We start from the raw sequence: 17,678 nt of genomic DNA on the forward strand, positions 1-17,678 counted from the left end.
GTCATGAACAAAGCCCAGTCCATCCTGCAAACCAGCCTGGTCTAATAGTATCTATAGGGAGAGAATAGAGCCAACGTTTCGAGTCTAGATGACCCTTTGTCAGAGCTCTGACGAAGGCTGCTAGCATCACACTTTTGAATGGACCTACCTCATATTAAGTTGATCTTTCTTTACACCCTAGCTATGACTATAACATTCTGCACTCTCACCTTTCCTTCTCCATATACGGTATGCTTTGTCTGTATAGTGTGCAAGAAACAATATTTTTCACTGTAAACTAACACATGTGACAATAATAAATCAAACCATTCACAATCTCAGAGCAGAATTATGAACCCGACAGGAATTTCCATTTATTCATTTTAACACATGGGAAGTCTTCCAGGGTCTGTGGACCCAGCACACCCAAATTCTCGATACACGTGACCAAGGAGGGGCACATGTCCTTACATCCATGCCAGAGCTGAAACTGCACCTTCTTTAGTTTAGTGAGAAACTTAGATTACAATGCTCATATTGCAGGACATCATCAAATTTAAACAAGGGTAGGAGATCATCAAGTAAATCAAGAAGCTATGGTTGGATGTCAAAATGCCTGCATTCAAAAGCTCTGGAGACTATGGGGTGAAGGTCAAACTGAGGGAGGCTAAGATCTGAATGGTTCTGAGGCCCTGGGAAAGAATGATCTGGAATAGAAAATGGAATATTATAAATTTCGAAATTCTATGAATGAATGCACGTTTTCTTTTTTAAAAACCTCCATTTTGCAAGCCACCTTAAGGACCATTACTTTTAAATATAGATTGGTGTTTGGTGATAAGTATCAATGCTTAGAGATTGACAGATTAGACAAACCTTTTTAACCGCTAGATAACCGGTCTACATGCATGATTGGGTCATCACTCGGAAATTTCATGTTGCGTGCTGCATTGCACCTTGCAAAGTGAAGAATAGAAGCACACATTTATATTTATTCATTGAATGCATGTTGTTAAAATAGCAGTATAAGCGTATATTATTAACTATCCCAGTATTGAACTCAATTGCCGTTTTCAAAGGTTCAACATCAATTCCATTCTAAAATATAATTAGTTTCCATATTTTTAATTATTTCTCTGTTCGTTACGGAAGCGATGCATCATTTGGTACAACTTCCATTTTCAGTGCCTTAAGACAATTCTAACATTGGCGAACTTCATTACTACACAAGGAGAAATTTGAACAATTTTGGTAATAGTACCGAGCTTTCCACATTTGTTTGCTATTACACATCCTTGCATCACACATGGTTGACCTCATTGTACTTAGAATGGCACATGACTTTTTGGCTCTTTCCTCTCACTAAGCTAAAACAGATTTACCAAAATCTTTCTTATTCAGGAAGACAGTCTCTGTAAAAGGGGAAAAAATATAGGTCTGAAATAATATTTCATATTATTTTGAAATTAAAATGCCGCTAAATTTGAGAGCGGCAGTTTGACTTGCACGCTGCAAATTCTCCAGCAAAAGAGTGTATATCTTGTAGAATGATTATTTCTTCTTTTCAAAATCATTGTAAACACTGAAAATAATCAGACGTAAGTCAGAGGCTGAACTTGATTCAACAGAGAAAGAAGCAAATGAGGTGAAGCTGACTTAACTCTTTTTTTAACCCTTGCCTCTGGGACATGCACCAGTGTTCTAAAGACTGATACCAGGAGCTGAATTTTTATCCCCCCACCCCTCTCTCAAAGTTAAAAATGGAGGTAATGTTGGGGGGGGGGGGCGGGGGGGGGAATGGGTTGGGGTTGAGGGGGATGCCTGAATGTTCTGGTTCCAGCTGGTGTTTCAGTGTTGGTTTATCGTTCTCACTATCAGCTATTTTGAAGGAGGCTTGTTTGAGGTCCGGAAAAGCCACCTGCCCCAACAAGGCAGCCAGGAAATTAGACTAATTTCGAGCCTTGTTAAAGCTACATTTAGGAGGCTGACTGAGATCTCCTGAAGCAACAGGCAGGGTAGTGGTTGTGATGGTGGTGGAGGGGCTGCTGGGGAGAGAGGAGGCTAATCAAAGCCCCTGCTTTGGCAGGGCAGCCACTGACAGGCCAGGTGCTCCTTGCAGATCCACAGGACCTTCCTCTCTTCCTGAGTATTGGGGTATAGCATCCTCACAGCTCTCCTCATAGCGGTGACCTGGCTGCTGTTGTGGTTTTATAAAATTATTTTTTTAAAGTAACTGGGAGTGTACCTTCTTGTCGAGACTCCCTGTCAGTAACTTACCTTGCGCTGTCTCAGATGTATCCTTGGCATCTCTTCACAGGACAAGGTTACCAACACAGCAGTGCTGGAGCATGCTAATTCTATCAGCATCTACTCATTGTTAAGCCAAAGACATGGATATTGACACTCACAACTGGGAGACAGTAACTGACTGCCGTGACTGGAATTCTTTGGAAGGGATTGAAAAAGGCGAGCAGAAATTAAGAGCTCAGATGGTGGAGAGGAGGTCCGGGAGAAAATGGAGGCCAATGAATCATCACATTCTCAGCCATGTCTTCCTCTGTAGCAAAGAGTGGGGCTGTTATGCCAGAGTGGGGCTCCTGAGCCACACCAGACAATGCTTAACAGAGTGCTTAACACCACGAAGCAAACCATCATCTTATGAGATGGAAAGCTGCCACCACCATAGCTGGTTAATCCCCTGAAGTTGGAAGGTCTCTGATCGATCACCCAACTTTGAGAGCTCACCCTTAACTGAATAGAAAAATCACCCACATACTAATTAAGGGTACTTGTATGAAAATTTTGGGGGTGATTCTCCCATCTCGCTGTGCTGCACATGCTTGTGTAGTGCAATGGGCTGGGAGACTCTAGTAGAGGCCGTTTCGCGGGCTCCCTGCTGGGCGCCATGGCCTCCGCGCGTCTCCCAGTGTTAAAGATGTCTGCAAATACACCCGTCAGCTGGTCTGCGCAGGATCTGTGTGCTCGTCTGGGTACCCCATCAGGATCATTCGCTTTCCATGGGTGGGTTTTCAAGAAGGCTGATCTGACGTCTGCGATGGTGACCTCGGATATGGATGCGGCCAAGGCTTATGGGGTGGAGGGCGTGCTCTCGCTGACCTCTTGCTCAAAACGGTCATAGAATGCATTGAGCTCTTTGGGGAGAGGTGCTCTGGTGCCGGCGATTCTACATGCCTTCATTTTGTAACCTGTTATGTCTTACAGACCTTGCCATAGTTGGTGGGAGTCCGTGTGGCTAGCCTGGGACTCCAGCTTGGTCCAATACTGTCCTTTGGCATTTTTGATGGAGCTCCGTATGTCATACCTGGATTTCATTAAATGGTAAAGTTTGTGCAATGTGGTAGAAGCAATGTCATCTATCAAAAAGAATGATGCTGTTCAGCATCTGCTACATTTTTGTAATGTCTGTAATTTGAAGATACAGGGGTTATTTGTACAGTGGTTGCAGGCTGAAAACTGGTGGTTGTAAACCAACTGTCCATCGTGCAACCCCGCCTAGCTTTCCTTTCCATTGGACTCAATGAGAGTAATTTTCACTTTTAGTGTGGGTAGTATATTGACTTCAATGGAAAACATTATTGGGCGGGATGGAAATAAAGAGCGGATGATCTGCAACAAATTTCACATCTGCATCCAGAGTGAAAACAATCTCCCTGTTGTAAGCAGTGAAACCAAAATGTTTATTTGCTTTTGGAATAAAGTCCGACTGATAGAGGGATAAAGGAGATTTGATTTGATTTGATTCAATTTATTACTGTCACATGTATTAACATATAGTGAAAAGTATTGTTTCTTGCGCACTATAGAGACAAAACATACCGTTCATAGAGAAGGAAACGAGAGAATGCAGAATGTAATGTTACAGCCACAGCTAGGGTGTAGAGAAAGATCAAATTAATGCAAGGTAAGTCCATTTAAAAGTCTGACAGCAGCAGGGAAGAAGCTGTTCTTGAGTCGGTTGGTACGTGACCTCAGACTTTTGAATCTTTTTCCCGACGGAAGAAGGTGGAAGAGAGCATGTCCGGGGTGCGTGGGATCCTTAATTATGCTGGCTGCTTTGCCGAGTCAGTGGGAAGTGTAGACAGTCAATGGATGGGAGGCTGGTTTGCGTGATGGATTGGGCTACATTCACGACCTTTTGTAGTTCCTTGCGGTCTTGGGCAGAACAGGAGCCATACCAAGCTGTGATACAACCAGAAAGAATGCTTTCCATGGTGCATCTGTAAAAGTTGGTGAGAGTCGTAGCTGACATGTCAAATTTCCAAATGGAAATGCCAAATTGCCAACGGGCTATAGGAGCAGGCAGGAAAGTGGAGTTGAGACTGGAATAAGATCAGCCATGATCATGTTAAATGACAGACCGGGCTCGAAGGGCTGAATTTCCTACTCCTGATTCCTATGTTTCTATGCTCATGGGCAGCATGGTGGCACAGTGGTTAGCATTGCTGCCTCACAGCGCCAGGGAGCTGGGTTTGATTCCTGGCTTTGGTCACTGTTTGTGTGGAGTTTGCACATTCTCCCTGCGTCTGTGTGGGTTTCCTCCGGGTGCTCCGGTTTCCTCCCACAGTCTGAAAAACGTGCTGGTTAAGTGCACTGGCCATGCTAAATTCTTCCTCAGTGTACCAGAGTGTGGCAACTAGGGGATTTTCACAGTAACTTCATTGCAGCGTTAATACATATGAGTGACACTAATAAATAAACTTTAAACTTCTATCTCAGTCTGCATTAATAGGAACAGATATTCTTTCAGGGCAGATTTAATCTTTGCTAACTCTTGTTAATTGCAAATTTCTCTTCACTTTGCAAAACACATATCATTTTTCATCTTCTGACCCTGAAAAAGAATGACCTTGAATGTGTTTTCAGGTTTTACTTTAAAATGCACTAATGGGAAACTGATTTACCAGAATTATTTTACTTGGCATGTTTTGAGATTTAAAAAAAAAGTTATTTTACATTTTTTTCCCCAAATTACACAAAGTCCCAGCCGAGCAAATGAGAGGCTCAAATGTTCAAGCCTGATTTGAGGAACATGGCTGGGGAAAGCGATCAGAGGCATTGTTCAAGGAATAGGTTTTAAAGAGGTTTTTGAAAATGGATGTATAGCTTAACAGAAGGTTTTGAGAGGGGTGATGCAGAGTACTTGGACAGGATGATTGAAGGCTCTGTCACCATGGGAAGATGCAAGCTTTAGAAGGGCACAGTGTGTGAGTTAGGACTTAAACTGGAAGAGTAGGATAGAGCCATTGAAGAGTTTATAAACAAGATCAAGGATTCTTAAAATCAATGAGGTGGGGGAATAGGTAACTGGAGACTTGTGGCTGGGCCTGAACATGTTGGACCTTGTGTTGGGTGGCGTTAAGAAAGTGTGAGAAAGGTTGAACCTGAAAATAATGAATGCCTTGGTGAGGGGCAAGTGTGGCAAGAGGTGAATGATATTCCAAATGATAGCCCCACCCAACACAAGATCCAACATGTCCAGACTCAGCCCCAAGTCTCCAACAACCTATCCCCCCACCTCATTGATTATATTGTAGGTGACCTAGCTAGGCTGAATTTAAAATGATCAGAAAAAGTTGCTTCCTCATTGGACTGCAGCTAGTGGGCCCTAGATCTGTCAAAACTCACTTCACAGTCCAAAGATGTGCAGGTTAGGTGGATTGGCCTTGCTGAATTGTCTCGTGTCCGAAGATGTATAAAGGTTTGGGGGATTAGCGGGGTAAAATACATGTAGTATGGGAATAGGATTACAGGGATAGGGCCTGGGTAAGAGTCAGTGCAGGCTCGATGAACAGAATGGCCACCTCCTGCACTGTAGGGACTCTATGATTCTATGACTTATATTTGCTGTTCTCTTTTTCTGAAAAAAAACCTCAATCTTTTTCTTTACATCTTGCAACGGTAAAATTTCCTGACTCTAACCTGTCTGTGAGATTACCTCACTGTGGGCGGAATCTTGCTGAGGCATCAGGAGTCTTGTTTGCAGGGCCCATGCCATCTCTTTTTGGGGAGGCTCGCTGGATTACCAGCCAATCAAGCAGTGGCGAGGCCAGCAGCGGGCTATCCCCTGCAATCAAGACCCCGGGGCTGGAAGACTCACTTACCGAGAGCTGCCGGCCAGTGAGAGGCTGGTAGCTTCTGTGCTCAGTGGCAACATTGAGCAGGTCATGGTGCTACTGGAAGGACAGGTAGCAGATTCCCAGGATTGTGGAGTGACACCGGGCACAGCTAAGCAATGTGGGGTGAGTGGGGGTGGGATTGCAGGATGGTGACAGCGGGGTGCAGGTCGCAGGGAGAGGGATGCAAGGGGTCAGCAGCAAGAGCAGGCAAGAAAATCAAGAGACAACCCCACCCCCCCCTCCTGAGATGACATGTTGCCTGTATAGTTTTGATGTTGCGCACATTGCACGTCATCAGGCCAGCCCACTATTGGGTTCATGCCCATGGCAACAGGGTAAGGCCCTCAATGTCATTATTGATTGACTACTCAAAGGTCTTAATCGGCAACAGGGCAAGAAGTTCGACCAGCGGCCTTTCCACCGGAACTTAATTCTGGCGGAGGTGGGAAAGTGGTGGGGTTTTGGGATGCCACAATCCCACCTAATTGCATACCCATCCCACCTCCTAGCTTGGCACCAATGTGAAGACAAAATTCTGTCCTGAACATCTATAAAGATCTCACTGTATCCAATGGCATAACTTGGGAACACTGGAATGGCTGGGGAGACCTGCTAGAAAGAATAATGATATTTTGGATGAATAAAACATATTTTGAGTAGCAATTGTTGTGCCAAGGTAACAAAGGTGCAAAGAAAAGGAGGCATAAGGAAAGCTGTGGGTTTGCCATATGTTAAAAGTAACAAAGAACCAGCTGACATGCTATAAGATTCCCCTCACCCTACGCTGCAAACAAATGTCAAAAAACAGAGAGCACGGTTCTTCTCTCAATGATCAAAATTCTGATTTCAGAAAACTTCCCAGCCCACGCTAATTTCCCAAATCAAACTCCTTCCTTTATGAATAAGGTAAAACAAATAAGTTATCCATTCTTCAAAATTATATGATGTAAAATGGATGAGAAATTGGCCTCTCTAACAATCATTAAAAACACTGACTGTCCTGGAGAATTAAAGTGTTTCTTTTAAAAGCTTGAAAATGTGGCACTTCTAGGTCAGGTATTGTGCAAATTAACAACAATGAACACAACTGCAGCCCTGCAGGTCCAATCCCCTGCTGCACCAGCATGACACTTCCATTCTCTTCACTTGGAATTCTTCGTCTGTCAAAGGCAGAACTGCTGGGTGCAGTGCTGGATTCAAATAGCTTTACACTGGGCTTTTGATCACTCAGTATCAGCTCCCAGTATCAGTACAACTCATTAAGAATATGTGGAGAGAAAAGAATAGCAAAAAAAAGGGAATGATCCTACAATTCCTCAGCTGTGCTTCTAGTCAGCTGTTTCTATGAGAAAACGGACCAAGGACAATGTTTTAACCAGCTGCTCTACTAAATCTCATTTAACTCTTTTAACCCAGCACTAAATGGCTTTCGGGTGGAAGTCTCTTAATGAGGGCAAAGGGCTATTGGCTGCAACAGCAAAATCTTACGTGTGATAATGAAGTTAGTCTGAATTCCTCTGTGAATCCCTTTCACAGCCTGGCTCAAAGAGATGTTATTCCTAATACATTACATAATCATGTACTTATTATGAAATAATAAATGTTACTTACTTTGCAAATTAATCGCATTGAATGCAGTCAAGTTCTTCCCGTGAGACAGAGCATTATGCCGAACAAATAAGCAAGTGCCAGTAATCACAGTCACGAGCAGTTTATTGAAATCTTCACATCTTATTGAAATGGTCCTGTACTAACACAATGGGGCTCCAGAGTGAATTTGATTACTGAAATGGCATTAGGGGATTCAGCTCCACAGATTAATGCTGAAAGCTAGGGCACATTCAGAATTTACTATTTTTTTCCTCTTCTTCCAGGTCATACAGCATGTCTTTCAGACAGGAGGGCAGATAATGCAGACTCCAAACTTCATTGTGACATCTATCAATACCTTTGTTGACTGAACAGGTGGTTTGAACTGGTCCAGGTGCCTCCCACCCCCTTCCCAACGCTCTTGAGTTGGTTCCATCTCATTTCTACCTGGTGCTCTATCTGTAATTCGTAGAACAAAAGGCCAGCATTGTAAATGATAATCTGGTACTACTGTATCCGATGTCAGTCGTTTAAAACGCTTTCAGATCCTACACCATAGATTCCACACACCATCCAATTCAACACAGTGCAACACTTTCAAATAGCACCAGAAAAGGAAGCACAGTACTTATAATAACAAGAAAAAAACAAGAAAATGGTCAAACTACTTTTTTTAGAAGGTAAAATGGATCCCCTCAATCACTTTAAGACAGAAATTCAATCCCACAATTCAGATAAGTGGACCTTTTGAGCTTTGTTTAATGAGACTAATGCTTTATAATTAATTGTTAGACGTCCATAATTTACACTATTGCAATAGAGAGATTTCAGTGACCCCCAGCTCAAAACTTGAAGATAAACCCACTTGCTAATTCTAGCATGTTATGCGTTTGTTTTAATATTACAGGACTGAAAACTATTAGTGCTATTAGCAGACAGATATTTGCGACATTAATGTGACATTCCGTTAGCAATTGTTTTGATGGGGGGATTATCATGTTTGAAATATTTTTTGTCTGCCAGTTACATTTGCCAACAGTAATTTGTAGTCTCTCAAATTTTCAGGTACTGTTAAGACCATGGAAACAGCTCGAAGATAATTATTGAGGTCGGTCAATTTTCTCCTATAGGGGGTGCTGTTGTCAGTTTTAACGATTCACTGCGAGATTTCACAAACACCAGAGTGTGGTTTTAACATCGATTGATCCACAAACCCCTATTTAAACATGAAAGTAATGGCAAATTAGTAAAAATTAATCAAATATGTGCAAATTTTGTGCATGAAATATAAGAAAAAGATGCGTATGACTGAATCGCTGAAGTTTTTCATCCAAGAGTGCCTGAAGATATATTTAAAACAGAAGTAGACGAGGGTTCTCAGTCTTTTCTTGAAGTTGTTCAGCAGTGAAAAGTAACCATGGTATTCTTATAGCCACAAACATACGACCGTGAAATCAAAACTGAACAGGCAAACAGAGTGAACATGGGTGAGCTCATAGAATTCACTTGATGCGATTACTGCTTTATAATTCATTGTCAACTATCCATAATGCTTTATTAATACTATTGAGATAGAGAGAATTCAGGAACAGATAACCTGGGACTTGCTAACATTGAGAAAATGCTGCAATTTATTATGAAGGCAGTCTTAACAACGCACTTACAAAAGTATACTTGTAGTATGGTTAGAAGAAGGCAACATGATTTTACAAAATGGAAATCCTGTTTGACAAATTTATTAGAGTTTTTTTGAGGATGTAACTAATAGGATAGATAAAGGGGCACCAGTAGATGGATCCAGAAGGTACTTGATAAGGTGCCATGCAAAAAGGTTAATAGGCAAGATAAGTGTTCAAGGAGCTTGGGTTATATATTTGATTATAGAGGATTGACTCATGGACAGCAGACCAAGAGATGGCATAAATCGGACATTTTCAAGTTGGCAGGCTGCGACGAATGAGAAGTCCCAAAGATCAGTGCTGAAGCCTCAGATATTTACAATCTACATCAGTGACTTAGATGAAGAGGCAGAGAGTAATATATTTAAGCTTGCTGATGATACAAAGCTAAGTGGGAATGTAAGCTGTAGGGAGGACACAGAGAGGCTGCAAAGAGATATTGCTAGGTTAAGTGAATGGTAATCAAGGTAGCAGGTGGAGTATAATGTGGTGAAGTGTGAAGTTATTCACTTTGGTTGTAATAAGAGAGAACATAAGAACATAAGAAATAGGAGCAGGAGTAGGCCATCTAGCCCCTCGAGCCTGCCCCGCCATTCAATAAGATCATGGCTGATCTGAAGTGGATCAGTTCCACTTACCCGCCTGATCCCTATAACCCCTAATTCCCTTACCAATCAGGAATCCATCTATCCGTGATTTAAACATATTCAACGAGGTGGCCTCCACCACTTCAGTGGGCAGAGAATTCCAGAGATTCACCACCCTCTGAGAGAAGAAGTTCCTCCTCAACTCTGTCCTAAACTGACCCCCCTTTATTTTGAGGCTGTGCCCTCTAGTTCTAGTTCCCTTTCTAAGTGGAAAGAATCTCTCCATCTCTACCCTATCCAGCCCCTCCATTATCTTATAGGTCTCTATAAGATCCCCCCTCAGCTTTCTAAATTCCAACGAATACAAACCCAATCTGCTCAGTCTCTCCTCATAATCAACACCCCTCATCTCTGGTATCAACCTGGTGAACCTTCTCTGCACTCCCTCCAAGGCCAATATATCCTTCCGCAAATAAGGGGACCAATACTGCACACAGTATTCCAGCTGTGGCCTCACCAATGCCCTGTACAGATGCAGCAAGACATCTCTGCTTTTATATTCCATCCCCCTTGCGATATAGGCCAACATCCCATTTGCCTTCTTGATCACCTGTTGCACCTGCAGACTGGGTTTTTGCGTCTCATGCACAAGGACGCCCAGGTCCCTTTGCACAGTAGCATGTTGTAATTTTTTTCCATTTAGATAATAATCCAATTTGCTATTATTTCTTCCGAAGTGAATAACCTCACATTTGTTAATGTTATACTCCCATCTGCCAGATCCTCGCCCACTCACTCAGCCTGTCCAAATCTCTCGGCAGACCTTCTACGCCCTCCACACGATTCACTTTTCCACTTATCTTTGTGTCGTCTGCAAACTTTGTTACCCTACACTCAGTCCCCTCCTCCAGATCATCTATATAAATGGTAAATAGTTGAGGCCCCAGTACCGATCCCAGAGAAGCAGATTTCGTTTCTAAAGTTGTCAAACTTATCAGTGTTGACTTGGACCAAAAGAGAAAATGCTGGAAAATGTCAGCAGATCTGGCAGCATCTGTAAGGAGAGAAAAGAGCTGACATTTCGAGTCCAGATGACCCTTTGTCAAATGTTGACTTAGGTTTGCTCGTACAAGATATAAAGAAAGTTAGCATGCAGGTGCAGCAAGCAATTAAGAAGGCAAATTGCATGTTGGTCTTCATTGCAAGGGGATTGGAATACAAGAATAAAGAAGTCTTGTTACAATTGTACAGAGCTCCACATCTGGAATACCATGTGCAATTTTGGTCTCTATATTTAAGGCAGGATATACTTGCATTGGAGGCAGCAAAGTGAAAGTTCACTGAATTGGTTCCTGGGATGAGGGGGTTGTCCTATGATGGAGCACTGAGTAAATATTCTCTGAACTTTAGATGATTGAGAGGTGATTTAACTGAAACATTCAAGATTCTGAAGGGATGGGGTAGGATAGACGATGAGAGATTGTTCCTGCTGGTGAGGGAATCTAAAATACAGGGGCACAGGCTCAAGGGGAGGCAATGTTATGGTATTGCAGTAGTATTGCTCTCGGGATGTGAGTTTGAATTCAATAAAAAAAATCTGGAATTAAAGTCTAATGATGACCATAAAACCATTGTCGATTGTTATAAAAGCCCATCTAAGTCCTTTACGAAAGGACATTTTCTGTCCTTATAACAATATGGTTGACTCTTAACTGCCTTCTGCAATGACCTAGTGCACAACTCAGTTGTAAGAAGCCTACAAAAAGGAATGAAACGCAACAGGCCACCCAACGTCTAGGCACTGGAAACAACAAAGGCAAATCCAAATCTGCCGACCCTGCAAAGTCCTCCTCATGGTCACATGGGGGTCTGTGCCCAAACTGGGAGAGTTGTCCCACAGACTAATCATACTGATGGAATCAATGTTTACAGACAATATCCCAGACACCACCATCCCTGGGTATGTTCCGTCCCATCCTCAATGATGGGGGAACCCAACAGAGGTTGCAGCATTGTGGTATACAGTCAGGAGGGAGTTGGCCTGGGAGTCCTGCGCATCAACACTTTGGACCCCATGGCATGGGCAAGGATTTCCACATCCCCACTCCCGCCCCCCCCCCCCCCCCCCCCCGCCCCCCCCTCAGCTGATGAATCAATATGCTTCCATGTTAAACATCATTTAGAGGAAGCATTGATGGTGGCAAGGACACGGAATGTACTCTGGATGAGGTATTGAAATGTCCATCACCAGGAGCGTCTTGGCAGCACCACTGAGTGCTCTGGCCAGATCCTAAAGGATCTCAACAACCTGCCAGCCAAAGATGCATCCATCCATGGCAGTATGGGTATGAGTGACCACTTCACAGTGCTTGTGGAGACGAAGGCCCACCTTCACATTGAGGATGCCCTCCATTGTGTTGTGTGGCACTGCCACTCTGCTAACTGGGATAGATTTTGGACAGATTTAGCAACTCAAGACCAGGCAACTGTGAGGCACGGCGAGCCATCAGCAGCAGCAGAATTGTATAAAACCATAAACTGTAACCTCAGGGCCCGCCATATCCCCCACTCTTCTAATGACAATTAAGCCAGGGGATCAACTCTGGTTCAATGAAGAGTGCAGGAGGGCATGCCAGGAGCAGCAACAGACAAACCTAAAAATGAGGTATCAACCTGGTAAAGCTATCAAACAGGACTACTTACAAGCCAAATAGCATAAGCAGCATGTGATAGACAGGGCTAAAGTGACCCCACAACCAATGGATTAGATCTAAGCTCTGGAATCCTGACACATCCAGCTGTGAAAGGTGGTGAAAAATTAAGTAACTAACTCAATGATGGGAGCTCAGCACATCATTGCAAAAGATAAAGCTGAGGAATTTGCTACAATCTTCATTCAAAAGTACCAAGTGGATGCTACACCCCAGCCTTCTCCTGGAGGTCCCCAGCATCACAGATGTCAGTCTTCAGCCATTTTGATTCACTCCATGTGACATCAAGAACGGCTGAAGGCACTGGATACTGCAAAAGCTATTGTTCCTGATAATATTTCGGCAATAGTACTGAAGCTTTGTGTTCCAGAGCTTGCCACACCCCTAGCTGAACTGTTCCAGTACAGCTACAATACGAGCCATCTACCTGACAAGGTGAAAAATTACCCAGGTGTGACCTGTATACAAAAGAAGGACAAATCCAACCCAGCCAATTATTGCCCCAACAGTCTACTCTCAATACTCTCTGTAATTAATAAAGTGATTGAAGGGGTCATTGACTGTGCAATCAAGCAGCACTTGCTTCACAGTAACCTACTCAGTTTTGGTTCCACCGGGGCCACTCAGCCCTGACTTCATTACAATTCAACCACGGGCAAAAGAGCTGAACTCCACAGGTGAGGTGAGAGTGCAATTGACCAAGTGTGGCATCAAGGAGCCCCAGCAAAATTGGAGTCAATGGGAATCAGAGGAAAACTCTTCATTGGTTGGAGCACAAAAGAAGATGGTTGTTGTTGTTGGAGGTCAGTTATGTCAGCTCCAGAACATCACTGCAGGAGTTCCTCAGGGTAGTGTCCTAGGCCCAACCATCTTCAGCCACTTCATTAATGAGCTTCCTTCCACCATAAGGTCAGAAGTGAGGATGTTGGCTGATGATTGCACAATGTTCAACACCATTCGTGACTCCTGAGATATTGAAGAAGTTCATGTTCAAATGCAGCTAGACCAGGACAATATCCAGGCTTGGGCTGATAAGTGGCAAGTAACAATCACACCATACAAGTGCCCAGGCAACGACTATCTCCAACAAGGGACAAGCTAACCATTGCCCCTTGACATCCAATGGCATTACCATCACTGAACCCTCTTATCGACATTCTGAAGTTGCCATTGACCAGAAATTCAACTGGACTAGCCATATAAATACTATGGCTACAAGTGTAAGTCAGAGGCTAGGAATCCTGCGGCAACTAACTGACCTCCTGACCTTCCAAAGCTTTTCCACAATTTACAAGGCACAAATCAGGAGTGTGATGGAATACATTTGCCTAGATGAGTGCAAATCCAACAACATTCAAAAAGCTTGACACCATCCAGAACAAAGCAGCCCAGTTGATTGGTAAACCTTCCACAAACATTCACTCCCCTTACCGTCAATGCACAGTAGCAGCAATATCTAACATCTACAAGATGCACTGCAGGAACTCACCAAGGTTCCACACACAGCACACTCCAAACCCTTGACCACTCATTTGGAAGAACATGAGCGGCAGATGCATGGGAGCACCACCACCTACAAGTTCCCCTCCAAGTTACTCACCAACCTGATTTGGAATTATATTGCCGTCCCTTTACTGTCACTGGCTCAAAATCCTGGAACTTCCTCCCTAACAGCACTGTTGGTGAACCTACACCTCAGGAACTGCAGCAGTTTCAAGAAGGTAGCTCACCACCATCTTCTTAAGGGCAATTAGGGATGGGCCATGAATGCTGGCCTAGCCAGTGACACCCATTTCCCATAAATGAACTTAAAGAATGGATAATGGGCTGATCTTTGAGAAGAAATTACTTTGCTGAAAGGGTTGTGAATCTTCAGATTGTGGATGGTCCAACGTTGAATACATTTAAAGCTGAGATAGGCAGACGTGGTCAGAGAATCAAGGGATATGGGGAAGAGCAGGAAAGTGGAGTCAAGATCAGTAGTAGTTGTACTGAATAGCTGAGCTGGCTGGAATATGGTCATCTCCTGCTCCCATTCCGTATGTTCTTGTATTGCTACTGCCAGGTCATCTTTATTTCTACAAGACTTTTAAGTGTTTGCATCATAAGAGAGTTCCTTTCTTTTATAATCTCCACAAATATTCCTATCAAACAAATTGAAAGCAATTTTGTAATTTTTTGTTAATTGATTGGGAACTAATATTTGTCCATATTCCTCAACTTGCTGCCAGGATTTAGACCCGACTGCTAGAGCATGTCCAGTCCCTTACCAGTTATTTTTGACATTTTATGCTTCATCCTCCCCCTGTTCTCGTCATCAGGATCACTCCTCTTGCTGATACTCCTCACTCCATGCTTGCACTTCTGCCCCAGAAGTAAATATTTCTAACACATTGTAACGCACAATCTTGACATCATTGATTGTTGTACTCGTTAACAGTTTGTTAAGTAGCAATTAATGTGAAACATGCAAATTTACTCAGGATTCAACGATCTTCACTTTATGTTAATTTCTCTCACTTAGAGTGGGTGTTAAGGCACCAGTGGGAGTCGGCAAGTTTCCAGTGGTGAACCGAGCTGGAAGAATTGCCTAGGGGATGAACCTTTCAGTCAACTCTGAAGTGCTGGTGTAGCTTTAAGTCTGTTGACGCTTAAGAGGGAAACTATGAGCTGGAAGGCTGGAGGCTATGGCTAGCAGACCAGTGCAGCATCTGCATATCTGCAGCTGAGGAGCAACATCCTGCCCTGCATATCCAGTGGAAATTCAATGGCACGGAGTGTTTCCAGTCATCATCGGAAGTTAGCAACTTCAGTCAGCAAATGTGAAATGCACTGCCTCATCATGGAGTTAAAAGATGCTCTCTTCTGATATGTATCATGATGTACCATCTGCCAGAGAGACAGGTCCAAATTTACTGCTCATGTGGCATTTCAGAGTTAGGAGACCATGAATGAGATTCACATTTCTGCATGTGAGGGCAGTGTCCTGCTTACCAACAGAAAGAGTTGATGCTCCCTCATGTCAGATGGCATGTGACCATTGACAAAAATCATACAAATTAATACTCGTTTTCTAAGGAGTGCTTACATAGAAACATAAGTGAACTTTTCACCCTCTTGAACCTGTTCTGCCCTTTCAATGGCATCCTAGCCCCACACGTTTTAGCCTATATTCCTTAAAATCTTCCACAACCGTAATTTATATCTCAGGATTTAAAGTATTAATTGCGCTAGCATCTACTACGTTTTAACGGAGAGTTTCAGACTCCCACCATCCTTTGTGCAAAAAACTGTCTCCTCATTTCTCTCTGACTCCGATTTTAAAGTTACCTCCCCTTGTCTTAGATTCCACCACCACCCTATCAATTCCTTTCAAAATACTAAGGATCTCAATCAAATCAACGCTTACATTTCTATATTCCAGGGAACATAAATCTATTCTATGTAATCTCTCCTGGTATCTGCTGACATTCTGGTGAATCTGCACTGCATTTCTGCTAAGGTTGACATATCTTTTCTAAGTTGTGTTCAGAACTGTACACGATACTCTGGATGTGGTCTAACTAGGATTGAAGCAAGACTTCCTCCCTTATAGACCCTCTCCCTCTAGGTACATTACATTAATTTATTTTTAAAAAATAATTTTATGTACCTGATTACCATAGTTTAGTGATTTGTGTGCATGGACCACTTATGGGAATCTTTGGATTCTCATTGTTCCCAATTTTTCTCCATTTAGCAAATACTTGGGTCTATCAGTTTCTGGTCCAAAATGGATGATCTCACATTTATTTCTATTAAAATCCATCTGTGCAGATTGGTGCACTCAATCTATCATTGTCTCTTTGTAATTTTATGCTTCTGTATACTTTGACTTTACTGTGCCACCAATTTTTGTGTCATCAGAAAATGTGGATATATGGCTCTCTATTGTGTTATCTATGTCATTAATAAAAATAGTGAAAACATGAGGCTCGGGCACAGATTCTTTTGGGACACCACTGTTCACTTTCTTCCAGTTTGAATATATGCCCATTCTCTCTATCTTTTACCACCTAACCACATTTCATGGGGAACTTTATTAAATGTATTATTTAGAAGTCATACAATTTATCTAATATTCATTCCCCAGTCTATTACTTTATTTGCTTCCACAAAAAATTCAATTAAGTTTGTTGAATACACGTCTAATACACACCTTGTAAAAGTGAAGAGTTCCTTAACTATTTGAGGGGCAGACAAGTTGAAAAGCTGTCCTCTGTAAACATGAAATATTAAGTCCAAAGTTGGCAAATGATGTCTCTGCGGAAACTGCAGAGGCTATAGGAAAGGACGTATTTGGATTTTCCAATGCTATCTTGCCTGAAGGATGATGTCAGAAACTTCAAGAAAATGAGACAGTGAAGCTTCATGTCTCCTCCCTATCACACGTTTGATCGTCTTCTCCCTCCCCGTTTGAACCAGTGTTCCTTTGCTGTGCTTGTCAAATGCAAATGTCAATGGGGAGGAGCAGAACTGGATTCAGGGTAGATTTCCTCCTGTCTGCCCATTTTATTGCTGCTGTCTTAGCCGAATGGAAGATGGTAATGAGCCCAGGGATGAGGTGGTAATGTTCACAGAATGTGTGCTTGGAGGAAAATGGCCTGGCCTGGGTGCCCTCTCTTCATTTCAACCAAATTTGTCTTACTTTATTTGGTTTGTCTCAGCCGTTTGGCAACTGAAGGAAAATATTTTTTTCAAAAGCATTTTACTGTATACAACGATGCAGCAACACTGCAATATTAATAAGGATAAATAAAATAACTTGCACTTGTATATCACACTGAAATGTTCCATGGGGATTCACAGCAGGAACAGACACTAGGCAAAGGTTAGGGGAAGTGGAGGTGACCAAATGCATGATAGATTTTTAGAAAGCTTTTGTTGGTAGGAAGGGAACAAAATGATGAATGGGTTTTGGAGAGAGTATCACACTGCAGGGGTCTGAAAACGGAT

This window comes from Mustelus asterias, chromosome 6 (assembly GCF_964213995.1).
Source record: "Mustelus asterias chromosome 6, sMusAst1.hap1.1, whole genome shotgun sequence".
In the NCBI taxonomy this organism is placed as follows: Eukaryota; Metazoa; Chordata; class Chondrichthyes; order Carcharhiniformes; family Triakidae; genus Mustelus; species Mustelus asterias.